The sequence below is a fragment of the Calypte anna genome, chromosome 2 (assembly GCF_003957555.1).
Source record: "Calypte anna isolate BGI_N300 chromosome 2, bCalAnn1_v1.p, whole genome shotgun sequence".
NCBI lineage: Eukaryota > Metazoa > Chordata > Aves > Apodiformes > Trochilidae > Calypte > Calypte anna.
This window is the reverse complement of record NC_044245.1, coordinates 6,501,682-6,522,551: the sequence shown is the minus strand read 5'-3', so window position 1 is coordinate 6,522,551 and position 20,870 is coordinate 6,501,682.

Below are 20,870 nucleotides of genomic sequence, written 5' to 3'. Positions count from 1 at the left end.
GTGTGAGTCACCTCCAGAAGTTGCTTCAGGTTCCTTCATGAGAACAGTGCTCATCTCTGTCTCCATCTGTGATTCCTTGCACACTTAAATTACTTCCCTGTGAGCATCTGTAGTGACTTCAGGCACTACAGGCAGGAGTCCTGGAAATGGAGAAGTCTGTCCTTTGTTCCACTACTACAATATGTTTGTATTTAAAGCTGAGGAACCAAACTGTGAGGGAAGTTGATGACACGAGGCTGTCTGCAGCCTGTTACAGTCATTTTCTGATTTTTCCTCAGCTCCTCCCTTGGCAGGCACCACCAGGCTTGAATCGGGGTGAGTGGTGGTGAATAGGAGGCAGCTGGGAGGGCAGGGGGAGAGGTGCCACTGGGCTCAGGGGCTTAGGGCTGCAGCCCACCAGCTCTGCTCAGTGCACTTTGAGTGTTTGGCCTTTTGAGGGCATTTCCATAGCATCAGCCTCAGTGGCCAAAAATGATGGGGAATATGAATCAGGTGCCTCTGGCCTGTAATAACTGTCTGTCTGCTTTTGATACTTAGGTACTAAGACACCCATTTGAAATTACTTAGTTTGAGTGTTATATTGACAGCAGTGCAGTATGAAGCTAATGATTTTTCTGAGACAGTGGTTTTCACAATAATGTTTGCAAGTGCCTTTAGATTGACTGCCCAAGTTGTGATCTGCTCCAAAGGCAATTTTGACTCCAGCTTCTTCATGAATCTCCTGCTAGGTGAGGATTTAACCCTGCACTGAGGTCTCACAGTGCTATTGTTTTGCATCTGTAAATATAATTTTGGGCTGGGGGTTGGAATTTAAAGACCTGCTTTTTATTTTTATGTGACTAATTCACTTTGGAGCACCATTCTGCACTTTTCAGTTTGTCTGGTAGAAGTAACAATAAGTTTCATGAGTTAGTGAAGTGCTGTACTAACCAGTGGAGAAAGTCCCTGTTGTGAAAAGGGAGCATACAGCAGGCAACACCTGGAGCAGGAGAAGCTACACACCCAGAAATTTGGGGATTGCTTTTATCAAAGGGCTTCAGAGATGCTGCAACACCCAACTTTGAGTGTGTTTTCCATTACAGGAATCACCCTCCTGACAATGAGCACTTAGTGGTCCTGTAAAATAAATGGTGCTAAGAAGGTAGAAAACCCAATAATTTTTAGAACCTGGCCTTCAGTGATTACTGGAGGAGATGGGCACTGGGTTTCTCTATTTTTTTGTCTTGAGCCTTTTTTTTTTAAGTTGCCCAGACAGTCTGAACCATTAAGCAGAGATCCTTCTGCTAGTGCACCACAGGTTTAGTGAGATGTCCATCCGGACATCCTTCCACAGCCTACTTTGATTTGATTCATGGACTTGAAGACACTGATCTTTCTGGTGGAAACCTCCAGTTTCCACAAGCTCTACTAAAGTAGCCATCTGAGGCCATGCTTCCCCTAGGATAGCTCCCCAGAGAATCTGCTGTGTCAGCTGCAGAGGATTAGAAGATGGTTCCAGCCTGCTTGGTGCCCTCCTTATCAGTACCAGTGGGTGGAATTGTCTGTTAAATATGGTTAAATATGTTAAAATATGTTAACTATGGTGGCCTTGCTTTGACTGGTTTTGGTGGGAGGTCTTCACAGGGGAGGAATTCCAACAATGGGTCCCAGCTCCTGAAAGCCAGGTGGGTAAACCTGAGATGCTTAATGATGGGATGGCAGAGGAACAGAGAGGGGTTTGGTTTTGTTTTTTGGTGGCACCTTGCAGGGAAGTAGGGACCTTTGGTACTGGAATGCTTGGATGTCTTCATGTGTTTTATCTGTGCCAGCCTGCCTGAAGGAAAGCCCAAATTCTCTTGTGCCCATCCTGGGCCCCTGTGTTTGTTGTCCAGCACTCTGTAGAGGAATTGTATGTAAAGCCCAGAGTGTTTTTGGTTGTCACCTGGCTCAGTGGGAAAGTGAGGAGCAATTTTGCTGTTATTTTTCATTTGTCTTCTCCTGCTGTCACACAGGAAAAGCCTCTCATCATGCCACAAAGGAAATATAGGAAGTGTTAATTTTGTTTTATTTTTTAAATTTTTTATTTATTCAGGTCCACCTAATCAGCTCCACCTACACAGTGGTTGTATAGCCAGTTCTCACATGCTTCCTAATAACCATTTGCCTGTGCAATTAGTGGCTTGTTTGCTTTTGCTATAGCTTGGAAGAGAAGACTGAACAAGAGCTTTGAGTATTTCCTTAACATGTCTGAAGTGTCTGTCTGGATGCTCTGGGATGGATGCTCAGCACTGGCTACAAACAACTCCCATTCACCCATGTCCTAAAATACTACAGAACAACTGACCTTTCCCACTGTGCCCTTCAAATAGGGCAGGCTTCACCTGCTGTGTGAAAAATTAACAGCTGTGGCAACGTAATATTCCTAAAATACTCACTTCCAAGAACTGAACGGGAGGCTTTTGATGTCGCTTTGGGAGATACAGTCACTTGCATCCCAACCTCCCCACCAGGGCATTGGGCAGCTGGGGAGAGATGCAGAAAACAGGTTTGGAACGAAGTACTTCCAGCTCTGCTTAAGAAACAGCATGGAGGTATTTAGCAGACCACAGAAGTAAATTTGTTTTTTTTGTGTCAAGAGCAAATACTTCCCAAGATGAGAAAGACTTGTGCAAGCTTTCCCTGCCAGTTCTCAGCAGGTGTTGGGGCAGGGTTTGGCACCGAGCAGGATGGAACCAGGGTGGGAATGGGAGCACCCACTGAGCTGCTGGTGCTCAAGACCCTTTATTGTTGTCTGTACCTCCACAGACTGAGTTCCATCACCTTTAGGGAGGAACCACTCCTCTCCCATTCCTGGGAAGGAGGGAAGAGAGAGCATAACCACTCCTCTGCTTATTTATTTAGGACATAACATTGCACCTCTCCAAGCTCACCTCAAGCTGCATGGTACAGCAGTTGGAGCTCCCTAAAACAAAGGTGCTGGGGTTTACTTAATGGTTTATACAACTGTACTGCTATTCCTATGGCTATAGTATTGCTGACTGTCTTGTTATTTATTGGTGTACCAGGCTCACTCTCCTTTTCATTTGAGGGAAATCTAATCAGAGGATCCAGGAGTTCTCACAGAGAGCTCATGGCAAGAGATGTGCTGGTGGTGGGGCTGCTTTTGTCCACTGCTATCCCCCACCCAGAGGGACTTTAGAGCCCTGCAAATACCTGTCAGGGTTAAAGAGCAAGCTCAGTGATTGCTCAGTGTGTGTTAGCCTGGGTGACCACATCTTAACTTTCCTTCTTATCTTGGTATCAAGCATCCTGTAATGTCAAGCAAGTGGAACAGGGGAAAGCTGTGCCAGGAGAAGCTGTGCAGGAGCAGCAAAAGGTTGCAGCAAAATTTCCCCATCCTCCCTTGTCCAAGCACCAGTCTTCAGGTGTTTTAATGTGTGGGGAGAATCCTGTGGGTGGGAATGCAAAATGTGTGCTCATGTTGAGTTAGGATCAGTGTGTGGCTGCGTGGGAAAGGAGTTTTGGCTCCAGGGTTATGTTTTCATTGCATGAGATTTGTGCTATAGCAAGTAGGAGATTCCAGGGAAGAAATCAACATTCCTACCATAGGATAAGTCCCAGCAGTAGCAGAGCAGGGCTTGCTTGTCCTAAGCCCTTGCTAGGAGTTAGGTGTCCAAGGCAGGCCATGCTCTGCTTGCAAAAGTCATGTACATGAAAAGCAGAGATGTGCTGGAGATGCTGGAGGCAAATATCCCAGCACCCCTGAGCCCAATTCATACCAGGGATTTCCAATCCAGGTTCCCATTTCCAGGGGAAAAAATTCTCCATAGGGATGTAGGAAGAAGTAGGACATGTACTCTCCTGCTGAAGTGTTTTTACTCTTTCCTAAATTGCTCAGAAGCTTTGTCTCTTGGGGCAACAAGGGGGATGCCATCCTCACTGCAGAGCTTATTGGTGGTGCAGGGTGGGAGTCTCTGCCCTGTCTAAAGCAGTGGGTAAATCTGTGCAGGAGTGTGGTTGGGGGCTGCCACAGAGCAGCTCCCTCAGCTCTGGAAGTGTGAATGGGAGCCCCAGAGAAGCCTGGGTTTTCCCATGGCTCCAGGAGTCCTGAATTAAACCCAGAGACACTCCTATTATGTGTAATAAGACTTCAGGGACTCAAAGATAAAGCCAGGTGATTTTTTTTTTTTTTAATGCAAGATGTGCTAAGCACATAGAATATTGAGTCCAGCCATTCCTATGCTTTTTGCATGCCAAACTCTCCTCTGAGCATGACCTTCCTCACCCTTATGGTCCTTCTCACCCCCACAGCCCTCTTCATCCCCACATATTCTTTCAAAGCAGCAACTTTGCTTTGTTCTCATGAGGGAGTTGCTCTTCCTAATGGCAAAGTAATCAATTTGAGTCACTGTATACATTAGTAATGGCCATGTAATTCTAGTGCAAATGAGGTGTGGGCAGGCTGTGAAGCCTAAGACATCTTGTCTTCCTGAGCAGAACTTGGATTTACTGTCCTCTGGGGAAGGCCACAACGAAACCCCCTCCTACCCCCTGGGAAATCCTCCCTTGATTGGATACAGTATGGTCGTCTGATTAAAATTGTGCTTCAGAAAATGATTTGCAGCCAGTGCTTCACAGTAAATTACTTTTTTTTTTTTCCCCCAAGACAACAAATTTTTACGAGTACAGCTGGACACAGAAACAAGCAGTTTAAGAAAAGCATGATGTTGTCTTTCAACAAGTGGCATGGCATTGGTTATGGGTGGTCAGACACTGAGTTGAAGGTCTGAATGTAACATCTTTTTATGTTTTCCTGGAGAGAATGTGACAGCCTGGGGAGTAGAGAACACCAGGCACTACAGCAACATTATGTGCCCTATATTTGAAGTGTAAAATGCAGTATTTATATACAACTACATGTAAATCTGATTCCCTCCCTTTAGAGAAAAATAATAAATTAAAAGCTAACAAAGTCTATTAATGGCAGTAAACCATCTGACTCTTTAACAGCCCTGGATGGAGAAGAGAAATTGGCAAATGGTGCAAAATAGCAGAGGTGCTTTGTCACAACTGATCCCACTTTTGCTGCAGCACAGTCTCTCTTCTGCTTCATATTTGCTCCATGAGAAGTGGGCAGTGTGGGGGAGGGAAGGGCTGTTTATAAAATTAAGAAAATGTGTTTCAGGGCATATTGGCACTGAGCTGGAAAGAAACAGCTCGGTTGCCCACTCCTTCTCCTGGTCCCTGCAGCATCACTGCTCCCAGGGGATGATTAGTGCCTTTGTCCAGTTTGAAATGTCACATTTCCTGCTGCAATTAAAAGGAGCTTTTACCTGCGGGATGTATGTCTGAGGGGGTGTTTTCATTCCCTCCAGGTGAATGTTTTAGTAAGCAACATCCAATGCATAGCACAAGTATTTGAAAAGAAACATTTTACTCTTACTAAAGACTGTTATTGTGGATTTCACGACCTTTCAGACATCCCTGGGAACTTCAAAGAAGGAGTGGGCATGTAAAAGGGACCGTGGTCTTGTTTCGATGCTGGAGCACAGGAGAGAGGTGGTTTCATGGTGCTCAGTTCCCAAAAGGAATTCCTCTCATCCTTGTGGGGTTTGCCAATGCCAGCCTGCTTGGGACCCAGCAGCAACTCCTCCTGAGACCACCTGCAGACAACTGGCAGCAAAGGTCCTCTGCCTTTTGGTGGATTTAGAGCAAGAGATGCCAAAGGGCAGATGCTGCAGGGGAAATCCCCCATGGCACTATCAGCTCTGTTCCCTTCTCTGAGGGTGTTCTCTTGCCTTGTAGACACTTCAGAGGACAGGAAAGAAGTTCAAAACTCAGGAGAAAAGTATGTGTAAAAGTTAGCATCTTTCCTAAATCCCTGTTATTCCACGTTAACTGCTGTGTCCATGTGTCCTACTGAGTATTTTCTGTGTGTCCTTCTCCATGTTCCCTCACACCCTGGGTGTGTGTGTTGCCATTTCACTTTTGGGATTACTTTGCACAGATCTCAAACCAGGCTCAAGACACTTGTGGTTTTCAAGTAGCCCCCCTCCCACTTTTCCCTCTGCCTTTTCATTTTTCACAGGATCATAGAATGATTTAGATTGGAAAGGACCTTTAAGATGATCTCATTCCAACCCCCCCTGATGTGGGCAGGGACACTTCCACTAGACCAGGTTACTGAAAATCCCACCTGACCTGGCCTTGAACAGCTGTCCTTTTCACTTACTTTGCCCTTTTTGTTCTCATCTCACTTGTTATTCCCCCCTTAGTGCTCTGGTCCTTTGCTGTGCAGCTCACAAGATTTTGGCCAATTCAGACAGGGCTGATCTGCAAGGAAAAAAGATGAGATTTTGAATACACAGAAGAAAAGGATGAAGCCAAACATGTTAGTAAGGGGCAGGCTTTAATTACCCAGCTATTATGGGATTATTCCAGAGTAGAGGAAATATGACTAATGCTATGTCTGTGCTGCTGGCATACGACTGCTGTCAAATTCAATGAAGACTTATTAAACATCAGAGAGGTGTGACTAAAGAAAATGATGAGAGGAATGTGGAAAATAGCAATCATGGTCCTATTGTCTGTGCTATGAATTTCTAATCTGGGAGAGCAGGGAATGTCTGTGGGGGAAGAGCAGGAAGAAATTGCTGTGTTTTGCCATCAAAGAAAATCAAAGTTAGGCTTCTAGGAAAGTCATCCTAAATATAAAATAATGGGTGATCCTCTGGCCCAGGTGTCTCCTTTCATGGCCTTCTTGGGTGCTGATCCCTGCTTTAAGCATGGCTTATTCCCTCTAAAGGAAACACTTTTTAGTGGAAAAACTGAGGAATGATCCTACAAGAGCAGAGCTCAAGTTTGTCCTCTCTGTGGCCAGCACTACAGGTGATGGTCTCATTTTCCATCTGTCTGCCTTAGGTTAGTGCATCTTGAGCATCTCAGCTCCAACCAGGGCGGGATTCCTGGCATACCTCCTACCTGTAGAAGGTCTGAAATAGAGGAGCTGTTGGTTGGAGCCTTTTCTTGCTTCTTAGAAACTCAAGTCTCCCATCTGACAGCCCGGCAGTGTTCCCAGTGCCAAAATATACCTATAACAGGCTTCATGGTGGCTTTCTGGTGGTGTTTTGGAGACCAGGAGCTCTACTTCAATGACACTAGAAAATTCAGTGTCTGAAGATGTCAGATGTGAAATCCAAGCTCTTGGAGAGGTAGGGCTTCAGATACACAACTCTGCCTCATGCCTTGCCCCAGGTTTTGCATCCTGCCATCTCCCCCCCAGCTTTCTGACTTCACCCCTCAGAGGTGCATCTCCTCCCTCTGAAGGAAAAGGGAGGTCTATGATTTAGGCAGTCTGGATTATCTCAGCAGAGTTGGGATGACTGCACAGCACCTTGATTTTTGCTGTCACTGTGCAGGTTAATCACCTGAGCAGGTCATCCAAATTGTGCCTGCAGCCTCCTGAATCAAACTCTTCCCAGATGTGCATTTATTTAGGAGTCGGCACCAAAGACTGCTCTGGAGAATAAGGGTCTCCTATGAACCATGCAATTATCTCCTCAGAAGAGGTATAATTACAGAGACAGATCTGCTGCTAATGTAAAACCTGCCAAAATGGCATGATCCCATCAGGCCTGGTCCAGCCCAGGTCTGTGTCCATCAGCTCCATCCTCCCCGTGTCTCCCTTTGTGTTACTGACTCTGCCTTTCAAACAAGGACACAATTGTGAAGCTTTTGCCTGTTTCTGTGCATTAAACAACAAGAACAGAAAACACAGAGGATTTACACCACTTCTCCTGTCAGTACCCAGCATCAGTGTCTTCCTCCTCAATGAGTTTTTAACAGCTGTGATGTTTTGAGATGTGGCACAGCACCATTAGCAGCTTTCCAGAAACAAGTGCATTAGTTTTAAGTAGAACATTGCTGAGTACTATTTTCTTTTAGGGATGCAATTAGGTAGGAGTTGGAGTGCAAAGCCTGGGCAGGTGATTGATCAAACTGGTCAGCTGCTGCCCCATAATAATAGAATGATCAATGGTGATGATAAAAGTTTAGGAAAAGAAATGGAAATGAAGGAACAGCAAGGTCTGAACCAGGTGCTTGGGGGGTTTGCAAGCATTTCTGAGTGCTAATGCAGCCCTGTGAAGGAGAAAATAGAATAAAGTCCTGAGCTTAGCTCTCTGGTTCCTCTCTTATCCCAGCTCTTCTGCTGAGCTGCCTCACCTGAACCTGCTTGGTGCAGGGACAATTTGGGAGAAAGTGGGTTGCATATCCTGGTGTGAGAATGTTCTGGTGCTCTAGCTGGTCTGGCTTCTCTGTGGAGTCTTCCAAGGAGAGAAGAAGCCCTGATCTCTGTGAATGACACTGAACTCAGTTTACAATCAGTCATAGAATAGTAGAATGGTTTGGATTGGAAGGGACCTTATAGATCATCTAGTTCCAACCCTGATGCCATGGGCAGGACCTTCCAAGGAGGGGGCAGCCACAGCTTCTCTGTGCAACCTCTGCCAATGTCTCACCACCCTCACAGGAAAGAATTTCTTCCCAATATCTAATCTAAATCTATCTTTCTTCAGTTTAAAACCATTCCCTCTTGTCCTATCACTACATTTCATTGTAGAAAGTTCCTCTCCAGCTTTCATGTAGGCCTCCTTCAGGTATTGGAAACTGCTCCAAGGTCTCCCTGGAACCTTCTCTTCTCCAGACTGAACACCACTACATCTCTCAGCCTGTCTTCATAGGAGAGATGCTCCAGCCCTCTGATCATCTTCTTAGCCTCCTCTGTACTTGCTTGATCCAGCATCTCCATGTCCTTCTTGTCCCGAAAGCTCCAGAACTGGACAGGCTACTCCAGGTGGGGCCTCATAACATCAGAGTAAAGGAGGAAAATCACTTCCCTTGATCTGCTGCCACACTTCCTCTGATGCAGCCCAGGATATGGTTGGCTTTCTGGGCTGCAAGTGCACATTGCCAGCTCATGTTGAGCTTCTCATCAACCAACCCCCCCCCCCCGTGGTTTTCTCCTCAGAGCTGCTCTCAATCCATTCTTCATCCAGCCTCTATTTGTTCTTGGAATTGCCTTGGACCATGTGCAGGACCTCGCACTTCATCTTGTTGAACTTAATGGAGAGATATATGCCCATCTAGTCCTTTACACATCCATTTTTGAGTGGGATGAGCAGCATTTTATACTTCACCATCACTGGTGACAAGATTTCCCTGTAAGCAGTGCTACAGACTCTACTTGACATGTGCAGGGAGGTCCTGCTCATCACATGCACTTTGTGGACTTCCTAGGTAAGGCTGCAAATTTCCAGCACCCCTGTCATGCAGGTTCTAGTTTGAAGGCAAATGCTCAGACAGACAAAACTGTCTCAGGGTCAGACATGGAGGCAATGAAACCCAGAAGTCCTGTCCCCATTGAGCAGGCTTAGCCACTTTATTAAATAATTTCTCTGTTTTTTTTTCCCACTATGCCTGTTTTAATGCTATTATTTTCTGCTTACTAATCTGTACGTATTAATAATCCATCCATGTCTTCTACAGAAACACAATGAATTGGGAATTTCAGTCTCTTGAACCTTTAAGCTAAAACCTAAATGCAAAACAGAACAAAACCCCCTCAAAGCCATAACTCAACTGCCATCTAATCCTTAGGTGCCCTGTGGCTCTAAGTTTCTTTTGGTCTATGTTTATCTGCTCTTTTTGAGTTTCTATTGAGCAAAATATATTAGTCTACCCTATTAAAAAAAAGGCTACATAGCAAAGTGTTGTATTTTAGCTGGTTTTATGCACAGCAAGGAGCTGTCCCCATGAGCATAGGGATGACTGAGATGTGAAGCAGCCCATCAAGCCCCTCTTCTGCTGTATTATCAGTGCTGATCAGTCACAATTCACAACAGAAGAGCCTGGTGGTGAGCTGTAATTCTGTTGTAAAAGATCAAAGAGTCAGGAAACAAAAACCAAAATTTCTTTCAACTAAGTCCAGTTAATGCATTACACTCTGCTGTAAGGCTTAAGAGCATTGGCTGAATCATTAACATCACAGTCTCCACAGTGAGACTCTTATTTTTGATGTTGAACTTCTCCACTCACCACACGTTGTAAGTACATCAGAGGAAGGGCAAGGAAGAGCACAAACCTCAGCTTTGGGGAGTGTTTTATCCTATTGTGTTTCTGTGATATTGGATATATTTAGCCAAATTTTATGGGTGGGAAAGAAATCAGTCAGGCACACGTTACATGAGGGGAAAGGGAGCTACACTAAACCATAGCTGGAACTTATGGCTGAGTGATAGAAGAAGTTTCTAGATCAGCGAGACAAATTTCAGAGATGGGAGAGACATCAATTCTAATCCCTCTAAAAGTGTTTTGCTTGCAACCCTTATAAATGGAATTATTTCTGATCATGAAAAAAAAGGGAGGATGCCATATTTATTTTGCACAGTTTGTAAGAAATTTGAGCTTAACTCTTACTTGCAGTTATCCTGAATTTGTGGTGGAGAACCCACAAGACTTTACACCCCTTTTTAGGGCCTGAGTTTCATTCTGACCAATATAAGGTTTTTAAACATTATTTTAAAAGACTGGAAGTATTAAAGAAGTTTCAAGCTTAAAGATTAAGTCCCTCATATGGTGTCTGCTTAAGAGATCTTAAGATTTCAGGATCTGATGTGTTCAGTCAGTGAAGCAGAGAAGTTTCAACATTCATACTATAAACCAGGGGCTGCTGATGGAGATGGGTACATTAGGAGGCTCAGACATCAGCAGAGAGGACAAAACTTGCCCTAGTGAACTGAAACATCCAAGGACACTTCCCACAACATTGTGCAGGGGCAGTGGTTGAGATTGAGAGGTTTCCTCCATCTCTGTGAATGACCCTGGTCTAAACCATAGCAGATATCCCTGATTTTGGTGCAGAGGACATTTCTGGAAGAGAAAGGGAACATCTTTATCTGTTTTTATCCATGACTTTGGCCTCTAGAAAATTCTGGCAACCTGTTTGGAGCAACATAACCACGACAGAGAGAAGGACAAAGACTCATTGGGCTTTTCCATCTTGGCTCTGCATGTGCTGCTGCTGAGGTCACAGCTCTGGCATAGAGGCAGCCTGGTATCCTTTTTCTTTATCTTACTTTTCCTATCTGCTTCCCAGCATTTTTCAGACTTATTTTTATGCTTTTGAAGACAACTGTGTCATTGCGGATCCAAGGGGACTCTCATGGCTTGCTACAAGGGTTTTAGCTATTGGGACTTTTCTTGGCAGCCCTCCTGTTGATGCACTGGAAAATTAATGGTTCAGATCCCTCACAATGAAATGTGAGATGAAAAGGTCAGTGACCTGTGTCTTTCCATCTTATAAATACCCCCCAACTTCCAGCTTTGTGAAGAGAGACAAAACAAGCTACTTGCTGGGCTGACTTAGCCCCGTCAGACATCAGTTGACAGTCTTTCTCCTGACTTGAGGAGCAGCTTGAGAAGGGAAGAAAGATTTCTGAAGTGAAAAGTGCCCTGTGATGAGATACAGGAGCCAAAGAGACGTAAACTGCTCCTGGACTCCCAGCCTCTGGATAAGAAACTCTAACTGACACTTAAAAGTGAGTGGGGAAAAAATGCCTTAAACCCATGTGACACTTCTGTAACTTCAGGCCTGGGATGTTTTTTCTTTCAAAGGAAGGGTGAATATTGCCAGGGGCAGCTTTCATGATAAGGGCAAGCCAATAACCTCTGAAAATGGAGAACCACAGAGTAATGGGATGCCATTTTGGAAGGGACCTCAGGGATCATCTGATCCAACCTTTCTAGGTCAAAACACAGTTGGAATGAGAGGACCCAGCATCCTGTCAAGCTGAGCCTTAAAAGGCTCATCCACTGTTGGGGAATCCATCACCTCCCTGGGGAGATTATTCCAATGCCTGCTGTTCTCATACTGAAAAATTTCCTTCTTCTGTCCAACAGGGATCCCCCAGGAGTAATTTGCACCCACTACCCCTTGTCTTTTCCATGTGACTCCTTGTAAAAAGGGAGTCTCCATCTACTTGGTACCCTTTAAGTACTGGCCCATGGCAATAAGGTCTGTCATAAACTTTCTTCAGGCTGAGGAAACCCAGTTCCCTCAGCCTCTCCTTGTGTGACAGGGTTACCTGCCCTTTGGTCATCTTTGTGGCCATTCTCTACAACTGCCTAAAAGGAGGTTATAGTGAGGTCAGTATTGGTCTCTTCTCCCTAGTAGCAAACAATAGGACAAACAGAAATGGACTCAAGTTACACCAGGGGAGGTTTATATTGGATATTATGAAAAATTTCTTCACTAAAAGGGTTATCAGGCAATGGACAAAAGCTGTCCAAGGTGGTGGTGGAGTCACAATCCCTGTAGGTATATAGAAGACATATAGAGGTGGTGCTGAGGGGCATTGGAAGTTCTGGTTTAATGGTTGGACCTGATGATCTCAACGTTCTTTTCCAGCCAAAATGATTCTATGATTCTATGACTTAAGTAAATCTCATACAATCATAGGTCTTACTTAAAAGATACATTTCAATCTCAGTATTAGGGTCCCATGTACACACTTTCTGCTGCCTTGCAGTTGCTTTCCTGCCTGATCTCTTTAGCCATTCTTTTTTGCCAACCACTACAAGGTGTCAGGGAAGCACACGTATCACCAGCATCTCCTGGGCAGTGACAGCTCTCCTCCTGTCTGAGCAACACCCCAAAAAGCTGAAGCCACCTGACCCTGGCATCTGCATTTGAATAACTCTCCTGTTCCTCCTCTAAATCCCCACCTGAGTCAAGCTTTGAAAGAAAGGTCAGTTCTATTTGAAGGCTGTTCAGAGTGAGACTGAATCACTTAATGATGAGTCATGTGAAAATTAAATTGATGCAAATGTTAATTTGACAACCTGAAAGTCTGGAGAGGGTTCCAGCCAGACCACAGGCTTTGTGCTAATGCAGCTGTGCTTCCACTGGCCTGGAGGAGGTTTTGCAGCAGGAAAACATGAGGTGGGAGAGATGGCACTCTGCCAAAATTATCTTTTCTTCCCAAAGTCTGACTCATCACAGGTACCACGCAGATGGGGAATCTCTGCAGAGAACCTGTACCATTACTGGCAGCATCCCTGATTAGTGGCCCTGAATGTGGGCCGTTGAATTTTTTTGTTTTTAAAATCAAATGTGCTGGCCACAGCCCTGCTGGCTGCCTTGCAGAGAGGTTGAACAGTTCCATCTCTCCTAATAAATCATTAACTACTCCAGAAGGATCACTGAAGTGTAGAAGGAAATAAGCAATTACCTCCTGCCCTGGAGGAGCAGATCCTGTCAAAAACAAGAAAGTGTCTGGGGATAACAATATAACTAGAATAATTAAATGCTCTTTTATGTTTGTTAAATTCAGGATTAAATTAATAATTTTAACCTCTCCTCCCCACACAGAAAGGAGTAATCAACTCTGAGGCATCATTAGTGGCACTGACCAACCTTTGTGTCATCTGTGTGAGCAGAATCATGCACACAAGCAGTTTTGCACTGCTTTGCATGGAGTGAATGATTAGAGAAAATGTAAGGAAAAGGAGAAATTAGATCTGTAGTTACCATGTACAAGCAAAGATCTTATGGATCTTAAGAACAAACGTGGAAATGCCAGAATTAAGGTTGTCTCTGTGGTGCTTGCAGCAGAGCATCAAACAGATGCTGAGTTCTGTACAAACTTTTAAGAGAAATCTAGCCAAATTTAGGTTTCTTAACAAAATATAGCCATCAAATGAAATTTGAAATGAACTTTATTTTCAGACACTGATTTAATGCAGAAATAGACCGACTTGCTTTGTCCACCAGGTAAGCCTGAATTTTTGTGTCTTTAGAAGTGACTGCTAAACCTTGGGAGCTTTGCCCTTTACCAAAAGAACAGCTCTGGCTGGATACAATTTGGGTGGATTTTCAGTCTTTTCTGGATTTTTTTAATGGTCTTACAGCTCAGGAATCAGTCAGAAAATACTTTCAAATATGATTTATTATACTAATTGCATACCCACTTAGGCAATTTCTATACATTTCTTGGTATCTTTATTTATTTCAACACTTTGAATGCAATTTCTAGGCATCGTGATAGGCTTCCAATTAGTAAAGGAGAGCTTAGAAGGATATTAAAATGTAACTTTTGTAATTAAATATTAAGGGGAACACAACCATATCTTTTTTTAATATGTAAAGTTTGTCTTTATACATATAAATAACAATAAAGGCCTTAATCAAAGCTATATAAATTTTTTGCCTCCTCATTTTGTACCTTTTTGGTCCGATCTGGGCTATATCTAACTTTGTAATTATTTAATTTGAGAACTGATAAACTGATGCAGGGTAAACTCAAGCAGTTCCAAACTTTGGCCCAGGGGATGAACAGTATCTCTGGAGTCTCTCCTGCCTGTTTTCCTTCTGGCAGCTGATTTATTAGCTCCAGAGCAGGCTGCACTTGCAGTGTTTTCTGTCTGGAGCAGAAGTCTTGGGATTCTCATAGGGGAGGCAGAACTCAACATACTTTTGAAATAAAAAAGTGTTCAAACCAAATAATTTGGACAAAGCTGGAAGGAAGTACTAGGACAAGACTGAAATCTTTGAAAATCAGCCAAGGGTAGGGAAGTGTAAAATACCGAGGGACAAGTTCTGCTCTTTTATTCAGCATCATCTCTCTGCAAATAGAACCAGCAGAATTCCTGCAGGGCAGGCATGCTGGAGCTGACTAGCATTTAAAATGTTTAATTTGCTTAAGCAGGAAAACAGGAATGAGCAAAGTTTCTCAGCATAAACAGAGATTTCTTCTCTGTCAGGCTTATTTTATCCCAGAGAAAAACAAAAAAAACCCCAAACCCAAACAACAAAAAACCCAAACAAAAACGAACAATCAGACAAAGAGAACCTATGGGATAAAATAGCAAAACCAGGGAATGAAATTTTCCAAGCTCAAGCAGGCTATTGATTTCCTTTCAGCAGCACGCAGCTCATTTGCCATGTTGACAGCAACTACAGATTTACTGTACATTGAAAAATAACTTGATGTTAAACTTGGTGCTCCCAGACCAGTCACAAGGTAGAGGGGAATTTGGCTTTCGTTATAAGGTTTCACCTGAGGAAAAGCCCAGATGCTGTGGCTGAGATGGAAATAAGAGAAAATCCAGCTCTCCTGAAACCTAAATTCTCATCAACCTGTGAACAAAGAACTAAAAATTAATGAGAAAAGCAAAAGAAATGAAACACACACGGTCTCAGCAATGAGATCTTGTTTTTTCAGGGTCCTTCTTGGTGAGATCTGGAGGGGTGGGATAGGGAGGGTGGTGGGACTGGGAACATCATCTCTGGGAGAAGCACCAGGGGAATGCAGGAGTACTAGGTGCAGAAGGCATCATCCCCAGTTTATCTGACAGCTATTTATTCACACAGGTGAAGGCTTAGCACAGGCTGAAAATGAGGATGAAGGAAACACAAGAGCAGTGGGCAGCACCCTTGTCCTTGTTATAGCCATGTGTCCCAGAAGTGGGGGGCCCTGGCAGTCACCCCCCAGGGATGTGGCACAGCCTGAGTCACACAGCAACGTGAGGCAGATACAAAGCATCCCCCAGCCAGGGCTGAAGTCACTTGCTTTTGGGGTTTTTTTGGGTTTTTTTTTTGTTTGTTTGTTTTTGTTTTTTTTTTTGTTGCCACTTTCTTTTTTTTAACTGAGGGAGATTTCTAAAATTTATTTTATTTTATTGGATCTCACTGAGCCTTTGTAAGAGGAGGGAAATACATGTGGGAGGAGCAAGGGGGAGGTTAAGGCACTGCTGTTGTTAGAGACAGGGCTAATGGCCCAGAGATTTGATAAATAATTCTGTTTAATTTAAGCCTTGGGAGCTTCTAATCGAAATGCATCACCTGTGGTTCTGCTGCTTTCTTCCAGACCAGAGAGAGGGAAGAAAAAAGCCCAACAGAAAACCCCGACCTTTGAACAACCAGCTGCAAATGGAGGATTTCCAAGCTGGGTGAAGTTGAAGGGAAGTGTGTTCCCTCTAATAGCCCTTTCCCCTGGGGAGCCAAGGGGATGGATGCTGCAGCCACAGAACCATTTGCATCAGCCTGGGCATCTGGTGAGGTTATGCTGGGTTCTGGGTCAGCCCAGTGCACGGGAGGGAATCTGCAGCAGCAGCAGCAGCTTTACCTTGCTCAGTGGCAGAGCAGCAAGCACACCATCCCCCCAAAAAGCTCACTCTGAAGTCAAACAACCACCTTTTAGATTTCCTTCCACCATGAGGAATATTTCCTTCCCATGAGGGAAATAAACCATGGGGGTGGATGGGAGAGGATGTGCCTTGATGCTGCTGGCATTGATGTGTTGGAGCGTGGGTAGGGCAATAATAGCTCATCCTGGAGACATGAGGGCTACAGAATATCTGTTTTTAACAGTTAGTGCTCTTTTAAAGGGAAAAGCAGAATTTTCAACCAAAAGAGTGACTTCTTAAAAGTTTTCTTTGTTAACTAAGTTAAAATGGGGACTTGTGTCCTAGAAGTTGCAGCTGCCTTGCTGCAACATTTTGAAAATACCTGGGTCCTCAGGCTTGGAAAGAAAGCTTGGAGAGGGCTGCTAAGGACCTGGAAGATGACTGATATTTATCCTGACTGAATTGGTAGTAAATCTGAAAGGGGTAGCTGCTTCTTATTTATAGTACATATTCCTTAATTTTCCAGCTCCTGCTGTTCAGGCTATAGTGGGCACACACCTTTTTTTTTTTTTGCTCTCAGTCATCCATGCTCAGCTCCACTCAGGCAAGAGGAGACAAGAGGGACACAGAGTGGTCCCAGAAGCAGATGCCGCTGCACAGCAGCCTTTGTCTCTTCTGCTCATGCCACTCAGTACCCTTCTCTCTCTGTGACTACTGAAAAGTGGCTCAGATGTAGCTGGGAGCAAAGCAGCAGACTGCAAGCGGTATAAGATAAACCAGGAAAAAAAAAAAAAAAGAAAGCATATTCTGCAGAAGGTTTTAATTCTAGAGGCATCATACAGCTAAAGAATGTCCCTCTTTGACCCAAGATTCAAAATCTGGTAAAACTGTGTCCAGTTTACAGTGAAGGGAATTATGTGGGAAATGCAGAGGGGACCTTTAGGACAAGGGACAGATTTGCAGAGACAGGAGTGGCCAGTGGAGAGATAGAAAACTGAGAGAAGGGCTGAGAGCAGGCATGGCCAAGCAGATTCAGTGTGGCTGGGGTCACAAGGACTGATGTTCTCCTTTGGGGTGACAGGAGGGAGAAGCAGGAGGAATCACAGCATACAGCATGTTTCTCTGAGCTCAGCTTTTGGGGAGCATCAGTGGGCTCAGAATCAGCCCCATGGCCCAAGGCAGCACACAGGGAATTGCTAAGGAAGGGTGGGTGGAGGGACATGGGCATGAGAAGGGGCAGCAGGATGAACCAGCAGAGACCTGTGGCTGCAGATCACTGTTGTGAAGCACCTGCAGAAGCTAAGCCAAACACTCATCCCATCTATGGAGGTAAAGTGGAGGTCTGAGTTGTCCTGGGAGTACAAAATTGCCATGAAACTACTCTTTGGGTCACCACAAGGAATGCTGTCCTGTGAGGGAAGGGCTGTCACTGGCAGAGAAAGGGTGCCCAAAGCCAAGACTGAGGCACAGCTCTGTGTGTACGTGGGGAAGTTGGAACTGAATCAGCCAAGGGCTTACAATGACTCCCATCCCCTCAGACACATTTTGAGGGATTTATTTTTAATTTTTTTATTTTGAGGGAGGTTTTTTTCTCTCTCTGTTTGGACCAAAGACCAGGCCAGCTCTTAGAAACAACCCTACCCCATGCAGCTCCACAGAGGGCTGTCTTCTGCAATCAGATCAGGACAGCAAAAGCCCACATCCAAACTGCAGTGCATGGGCTTTTTAAGCTGCCATGTGAGAACAGGCTGTTGCCTTCAGGAAACAATCACGGGGTGAGGAACAGGGTGACTTTTATTTTAGCAAGGACAGGGACAAGAAGAGACCATCTGATTTGCCTTTCTGTGCAGTGAAGGAAAGACATGAGGGTAATCCCAGAGATTCCTGCAGCCCTCCCAGGCTTTTGGGGTGAAGGTGATGGGCACCAGGAACAATGTTTATAATTATGTGCCCCTTCCCCAAGTGTGTGGCTCCCCATAGACTAAGGAAACAAGAGCTGAGAACAGGTTTCAGAAGAGTAGAAGTGTAATTACAATGATCACACTAGAGCTGGTTTTCCTGTATGGGTGTACTTGGGCTGTGTGTGTGTCATCTGGGGGGATTGAGCCCCTGCAATATTGATCCTGTCATTTTCCTGCCATTGATTTTTGTAAAGGAAATGTTCAATTAAAATCCTATTTAGTCTGGGTAAGCAGCAGCCTGTATTCTTCAGCTGATAAAGGGAAGATATGGCTTCAGATGCTTTGCACATGTCATGGGACTAACTGCTGAAGTTTGTGCTAGGATATAAATTCTCCTGGAAAACTGAGTTACTGGGATTAGACAGTACAATATTCAGTCTGGCTCTTTATTTCCCTGATGTCTTATGGAGCCCTCAGCCTGGGGGCAGGCACTGAGGAACTACAGGCAGATACTGGAGAGGTTTGATGCCTTATTGTGGAGTGAAGAAAGCTGATTGGCAAGGAGGCTCCTAAATTGGCTTGGAAGAAGTGGAGAAAAAAGCACCATGTCTCCAGTCCTGCCCTTTGCCAAGAATTATGGGTCTTCCAGAGGGTGTTCCCTCAAGCTTTGTAAACTATAATTAAGGAAGTGCTGAATAGCAGTTTTAAATAATCACATTTTCAATATAGCTCTCTGAAGCTGGAATTAATGGTAATTCCTGTGTAGATGTAACCATTTATAAAAGTGTCACGGCTTCTGTGTTAGTAAGCCCCGGATCAGACTTTTTTCCCAGTGCTTGGACCTGTTTTATCAGAGGATCTCCAGGCTGAACTATCATAAGCACTGAATATTTATTTTGGTGCTCCTGCAGAATCTCTTTTAAAAAATGCAGTCCTAGTCACACCTGCTGAAGCTTCCCAAGAATAATCTGCTTATAAATATTCCCTGAAGTCAAATTCACCAACCAGACTTAGCCTTCAATTTGAAGCTAAATTTACTTTCCTGTCTTGTATGTCAGAATGTTTAAATTACTGAAACAATCATGGAGCTGGATGGTTACTGCAGCACATATGCCCATATTTTAGTTTCAGTCAAGCTTGTTTCATAAAGCAAGTCACTCTTTCTGAACCAAAGTCCCTACTTTATTTGATGAAACCAAACACTTTATTTCTCTGAAAATGGGACTGAGCAAATACAATCATTATAATCCAGTTCCAGAAGAACTAAGAGAAAGATCAATCCAGGAATTCATTAAATGCCTTTTGTGTCAAGATGACCTTTAAAGTTTGCTGGTAATCTACATTTTCAAATTTTTAGGCCTTTTTTTTTTTTTTTTTTATACAAGACTGTCAGAGTGAACAAATAAGCACCGATCATACTTGTTGCTTAGGAAATGGGGAATTTTTCTGACCATCTTATGTGTACATGTTTTATTGTGCATGAAGTTATTAGATACGGGCTGCAGATTACAAGAGAAATAAGGAAATTTAAATACTGTGAGCTCTTCTTCTTTCACAAAATAGGAGTTATCTCAAACTCATCAGGGAATCCCATTCAAACCCCTCAAAGAAGCACATACAGCATCTCCTCCGCTTGCTACTCAAAAAGAGAATTTTTCTAAATGGAGAACCTGCCTGCCCTAAACCTGGCATCATCCATTATATTATGTTGGCTTCCAGGACAGCTGATTATTGCAAAATTAAGTCTCAGCTGCCTGGATCTTGGGTTAAATGTTGGAACCCAAATTAGGAGAGCAAACAGGATTTGCAGGAACAAGGTTGTTGCACAGGACAGCCACCCACCAAGAGAGAAAAAATCACCGTGCTCCTGCCTATCCAGCCTGGGTAAAAGCTCTGAAACCTGCTGATATCAGTGACCAAAATGCTGGTTTATGGCTTGAGTGCTTCTGTGATGTGGGAGACCCAGTCTAAAACAGGAGCTGCTGCTGAATCTCAGCCTGCTGGGGATAATGGAGTCCAGTTCTTCAGGGAAGATCAACTCTAAACCATAGCAGATCCCAGCCCTGCATTTTTGGGAGTAATTGGATTTACATTGGATTTTGCCCACACATATGACAAGCCATGAGACAGTGCATTTAGGATAACCCAATGCTCCTGGGGTCTTCAATAACCATCTCAGCTCATGGTTCCCATGTGCCTCTCCAGGCCAGCACTAGGCCACCAGATAAGGAGAGCAATTATTTGCTTAAGGATGGGATGGTAGAATAAGGGTAGCTTTGCTCACCATTGCACAGGAAAGCTGAGGCAGAGCTGGAAACCTGTCTGATCTATCCCTCTAATCCATTCCCCTTGTATTTTTACTGAGACTTTTTCTGTCAGAGAGAAAGGGTCAGATTGACAGCACCAAGGGGTGAGAGCTTGTCTTCCCATACAAAACAGGTACATCCCTCTTATGAAAGGACCAACTGCTAAGTCCTCAGCTATGGCTATTAATAATCACTTCACATGATTTTCATAGCTTTCTGATGTGGACACTTGACCTCTTTTAATTGTGTTGAGCTTCCCCATTCAGGTTCCACGGGATATCCATCAGCCATAGTGCTGAGGATGGGCCCAACCTCTCCTTAGAGCCCCTGTGCCCATATCCCCACTTTCATCTTAGCTGGCATCATCCCACAGGTCATTTTTCTGGGCTGGCAGTTCACCATTATCCACATTCAGATTTAAACAGCAGGTTGCACCTGTTTGTTTAGCTGTTGATTGGAAGGAACCGAAGCGGAAAGTGACCCCGCGAGTCCGGCTGAG